This window comes from Balearica regulorum, chromosome 13, assembly GCF_011004875.1.
Source record: "Balearica regulorum gibbericeps isolate bBalReg1 chromosome 13, bBalReg1.pri, whole genome shotgun sequence".
Taxonomy (NCBI): domain Eukaryota; kingdom Metazoa; phylum Chordata; class Aves; order Gruiformes; family Gruidae; genus Balearica; species Balearica regulorum.
This window is the reverse complement of record NC_046196.1, coordinates 3,102,617-3,108,631: the sequence shown is the minus strand read 5'-3', so window position 1 is coordinate 3,108,631 and position 6,015 is coordinate 3,102,617.

Below are 6,015 nucleotides of genomic sequence, written 5' to 3'. Positions count from 1 at the left end.
GAATATCTTTTCTGGGGTAGAAGTATAAAAACATTCCCCAGACTGATCCCTCTCACTATTTTCTAGCCATACTTGCTGGGAGGACCAACCTGCAGACACGCTGCCTTTTGTGCCCCACGGATGTGTCCATGAGCCAGATTTATCTCAGGGAGAAGTGGTTACATCTCAAGAGAAATACAGAACAGAAAGATCCAGGCAAGGGAATCACTTGTTTCGAACCACCGTGCTTCTTCCACATACTTCGGTCCCCCCAGCCCACGCCTCCTCCGGGGGCTGCAGTGCCCAGCTGATGGGGACCCGCTCTGCCATCGCTGTGCGAAAAAATGGGGAAATGCTGATTTTTGTAGGAACCTCACCAGGAGCCTCAAGAAGTTTCGGGTCCCAGGGTGGATTTGCAGAGCGTTTTCCTAAGCTGCAAGGCTAGGCAGGGAATGGGGTGGTTGGGTGTGGGAGGAAGCCAGGGTTGAACGAGGAGAAGGGCATCCTTGGATTAACCAGTGGAGGTGACTTTGCTGGCATGGAGAGACCAAGGTGACGTTTGGCGGCCTCCGGACACAGACACTGCAGCGTGTCATGGATGGAGACCTAGCTCTGGTGTACCAAGGCATCTGATGTCTGTGTTTCCCTTATGGCCTCAGTGAGCGAACAGGTTATTACTCAGTTACAGCTCCAGTTTCTGATCTGGAGCTCAGCACCTCAGCTGGAGCCCTGCCTGGATGCAATCCTGTGCAACCTGCTCTGGGTGATCCTGCTTTGGCAGGGGGTTGGACTAGATGATCTCCAGAGGTCCCTTCCAACCCCTACCAACCTGGGATTCTGGGATTCTGGGATTCTGTGACATGCAGGAGAAGAATTGGGGCAAAACTCCCTTTGAAGCCCATCAGAAGAAGACTCAGGGATGATCGCACACTGGAGATCGATATTATTGCAATCCACAAGCTACTTGTTATCATTTGTGGTTCCCTGTAAAACATCTAGCACAAGTAAGGAGGCTTTACATAAGCCACGAGAACTATAGTCTCAGCGAGAGCTGGAGCAACTCTTCTGAACATCCAGCTGCTCTAACACATTGGAGGGGGGAAAAGAAGGAAAAGGAATGTTCCTCCAGCTTGGAGAATTTTTTTAATTGCCACATTACAAAGATATCTTTGTGCAACAGCCTGGAATGCCCTTTTTCCTCTTCCCATTTTGATGAGCGTTTTAGGGCTGAGTCCGAGCTCTTCCACGTTACTCTTCTGATGAGCAGCAGAGGTCCAGGTCACCTGGCATCTGGGTGGGCTGTGACACAAAAAGCTATCTGACTGTATTTTATGGCTCCAGCCACTTCGATGCATCAGGGTGTTTGCATTATTGCAAGCAAATCGCATGCACCAAAAATAGGCTCAGAGCAGGACACAACATCTAGGCGCATGCAAACTCAGGGGGAAGGGAGGGGATTTCAGCCTGGACCTTGGTTTCACAGATTTGGTCTCATAATAAACCCAAAAGTCTGACAAAACAAAACAAGTATCGCCGAATTTCTTCTCATCCCTGTGTATTTTTGCAGCTGTGGGTTGGGTGGAGCTTGTTTTCATGACCTTGTGTCTGGTGTTACAGCAAAGACTCGCAGGAGGAAGAGGTCATCTGTCAAAAATGGATTCAGAAAAATAAGTGGCTGTCACGCTCGCTGGAGTCTGGGATCTCTTTTCCTCTGCGTAACACCTTTCTGCAGCCAAGTCTAGCTTGAGGAAATCGGCAGGCTGCCTGCCTCCCCAGACTCAGGGATGCAATTTCAGCCTCCTTGCTGTCAGCTCTTCCCACCACCTCCTCTCCCTTCTTCTCAGCCAGCCCTGACGGAGCTGAGATGCCTAGAGCCGATGAGATGCCTTCGGACCATCCCTCCCCTCCCACTCCCTGCACAGATCTGACTTTATGAGAAGTGTGGTTTGATGCGTGAACCAAGTCCCACCAGCCACGTAGGGTGACCATCCGAAGCAAGCAGGAGTTGGAAGTGCCACGTGACGCCAGTTTGAGCACTGAGCAGTCACGCCTCAAACAACGGTGTGAGCCCCTTGAGCTCCACCAAAGACAACTCTAGGTGGGTTGTTCTGCCGAGCTTCCTTCACTAGGCATCACTGAAGTGTCCTTGGTGTTAAGACCAGCCAAGGGGGTACAAGCCCCTTGGAGAGGAAGGGACAAGCCCCCATGCAGCTCTCCTGCCTTCCTGAGGGCAGGGAGGAGATGTCCTGCGGCCAGTGACCATGCGAAGGAGGGTGCTTACCATATTACAACACGCTCACAGGAAGAGCCCAGAGATGCTCATCATGGACAGGCTGCTGTGCTGAAATGGGGCATTGAGCAATCAAACCAGTTGGAAACCCTGGTGTCTAGAAATAAAAAATGACTGTTTTTTTTTTCTAACGCCTATAGGGGCTGGTGGGGGCCCACGGCAAGCAGCAGCAGGTTGGAGGAAGCAGCTGTAGCTGGTTTATGTTGTATTCCTGAGCAGTTCAACTGTGAGCTGGGACCCGCGATTGAATTGTGGTCGTCTCTCTGTGCAGAGCACTTGACCTCCAGAACTGGATTGAGACAACTGCAGAGCTTTTCCTGTTTCTCCAAGATGAGATGGGCTAAATCTCAGGAGCTGTAGTTGGACCAAATCTCACCTTCCTTCTCCCCAGTCCAGCAAGCCTGTTCTCCATGCAGGAGATTTGTCACTGGGTAACTCCTCATATCGCATTTCAAGCGTGTAGGAGGGATGGGTAGGAGCTGGTTGTCCTCGCAGACACTGACTTCTGCCCCTGAAGCCACATGCAGTCATCCTTTTTGCAGTTGTTGAAGGGCACCTCATAGATAAATACCAAAGCACATTAAGGAGCAAGGCTGATAACACTGCAGGATATAACCAAGTTCATTTTTTCCCGAGAAAAATGCTTCCCAGTGGCACAACTGCCTTCCAGCCATGACAAATCTCAGGAGTAAGGTTGGCTTTGAACCCAAGTAACACCTCAAGTCAGTGAGCAAAACATCAGGTGGGGGCTGCAGGCTTTATCAAGTCCTTTGCAGCACCCAGAAATCAAAGTGCTCCATGGAGTGTACACCATGGAGTAGATGTCTTTATGTTGGAAGACCTTAGAGAAGGGGTTGACAGAAAATTCCCGCACATTGTCTGCCCTGGTCCACCCTTCTCTGTTGGCTGATAGGAGGATTGGGTAAGCACACTGCTCCTTCCCAAACATGCTTGAGGAGAACCGTGTATCTCCTGCAAGGAAAGGTCAGTCTTCCTCCACAGAAACCAAGCTCCTCTCTCCTTCCCATGTGAAACCTTCCCTCTGTCCTTCTGCTCCTGAAAGTAGGAGTTTAGCATGGGCATCTCCCAGAAAGCACCTTCCCGTGTCCACAGGGATTGCAGCCCTCTCCAGAGAAGCAGCAGGACCCGGTATCTGGGTTGGCCTTCCTGGGAAGCAAGGAAATATTTCTATATCAGGTGGGAGTTTGATGGCATCACTGCTCCAACTCAAACACATCCTCACGGTGTAGGAAATCACATCTGGAACAGCAGCAGGCATTTTGGGTAGGACAGCCTTTGAGCTCCTCATTCATGCTCCCCTTGATCCTGTTACACCGGTGAGGATCGTTCGGTGGAGTGGATGCAGCCCATGCCACAGATGCTGTACGCAGTGGGTACTGCATCCCCAGGATTCGGGGACAGGACCCTCAGCTGGAGAAGACATGGGCCACTGTTGGGACTTGCCAACAGATGAAGCATAGACAAAGAAGAGCTGACACAAGGTACCGAGGTTTCACTTCAGTGAGGCTGTAGAGAAGAACCCAAGTGAACAGAAACCAACGAAAGTATTTGAGTCCCCAGTCGCCCAAAACCACTAAGACTCGGCGCAGCTGCACCGAGCAGCTCACCGGAGCTGCCTGGGGCCAGGCGAGGTGCAGGGACAGGTGCCTGGGATGCAGGTGCTGTCTCCGGGTCACGGTGCTCCTGGACACCACCAGCACCAGTGTCCTGCCGAAAGTTTTGGGGGAAAAGTATGAGATGTGCAGAAATTCCTCCTGGCTTTTACAAAGGCCACCACAAGTCTGGGCCAGAGCATCCCTTTGTGCAATCTGTCACGGTTACCTCGAAACCTGCTCCCATCTGCCAAAGCATCGGGTCCTTTGTGAGTGAGCATCAGCCTTGGAGGTTTCTCTCGTGCTGGATTTTGGGGGTGGGACAGAGCCAGGAAGTCCAGCTTGGGCCAAGCATTAGGCACAAACTCAACTGCAAGTCCTACCTGAGCAAAAACACACCGGCATTATCCTTCTCGCATCCCACCTCTGCCGTGAGACCCTGTCCCACAGTTTCCTTCCCAGTCCCTCCACACCCGCCAGCTGTCCTCTCTTGGGCATGGCTTGGAAGCCCTTCAGGACAGGAGCCGTGCTGCTGGTTTTATGGAGCGAGGCACAGCACGGTCCGAAACCGAGCTCTGGGCTCTGAGGCATGATGGTAATGTTAAAAATAAACAGTGCAGCCAAGTCCAACGAAAGGTACCTCTGCTCCCCGCTGCTCTTCCGCGGTCTTGGGGTGGAAATTGAAAGAGCCCTGAATACGTAGCAGGTGGCTCCAGGCGAGCACAAGATGGTGGTTTCTGAGGAAGGACTTGCACCAGGACATCTGGGGAAACCGCAAGTGGTGTTTATGGTGTCCCAGCCTGCAGCCTGTCACGTGTTTCACAAGCGGGCACGTGTTGTTCCAGCGCAGACCGCAGCAGGTATCTTGCTCCCACCTTCCTCCCCCTCCCCCAGCAGGCACCTCACCCACGGGGAGGTGAGCCTTCCTCACTCTCTGAGGGAGCACCAAGGACCGAAACAGGATTAAACCCCGAGACAGACACCGTGATGGTCCTCAGGAGGAGCAGGGAAAGGCTGGGGATGAATGCTGATGATGAATGATTGCACCTACAAGGTGCAATCCCCACCTCCGTGACCAAGCATCCCACAAGAGCTTACAGGAGTTGGGGACTTGGCTGCACCGAGGATCCTGGTGCATCCTCAAAAATCTTGGTCTGCAGCCATCTCTGCTCACAAGCACCAAAGCCACACGCCACAATGCCTGCAAGGGCGCAGGCAGGACTACAAGCATCCCGTCAATACAGTTGAGCCACGGAGAACAGCTTAGCCATAGAATGAGGTGCTCATAGCATAAATAGCTTGGGATGCAGGGCTTCCCTTAATCCCCATGTATAACCACAGCTTCAGCTGGGTCTTCTGTCTCAGAGCACTTCTTGGGTGCTGTAAGTTGTGTTGTCCACTGTGCACCCATTGCTTTTTGGGCCAGAGGCTGTAACTGCTTACCCTGGAGGGACCCCAGGGGAGATCACATCAAGTCCCACAAGTGCTGAATGCTTAATTGTTTTAGGGAGGCTTTGGTGGGAAGGCTGAGTTCATCACCCCAAAACAATTAGCAATCCTGCAGACAGGACAATGTCCTTACAGAGGTGAGCTGTGGTTAACTCGCTCCAGGTCAGGATCTTCACATCTTAATCAAGTTCTGACCATGCACTTGTGTTTGGGGAGGTCTCCATCATTAATAGCAAAAAAGGGCTGATCTGCTTTAATACTCAAGCAAGGGAGACAGCTTTGCATCCATCTCCTCAGGAGATGGTCTCCACCTGCCTGGATCTCCAGGCATCCCCTTCTCAAGTGCCTACATCCCCCAGTACCTCGGGTACCAGGGTCACCTCTGACCCAGAGCACACAGCAGAACCTGCTGTGGGGAAGGAGCTGGAGTTCATGTTCGTCCTTCACAGGGGCAAGGGGACAGACCAAACACGCTCCTTACACCCTTCCAGAGCCTCTTGAGGTATTGCCCCCAGGCTCAGGCTTGAGATGAGGACAGATGCTCAGTCTCCCCTGCTGGCAATATTGACTGTGGTGTTTCACCAAGGCAGATGCTTTTTTTTGCCCTTGGTTCTCCCCAAAGAATGCCTGCTAGACAGGGCCATGAAAAAGGTGGATGGAGAAGACAGTGGGGAAAGACTCCAC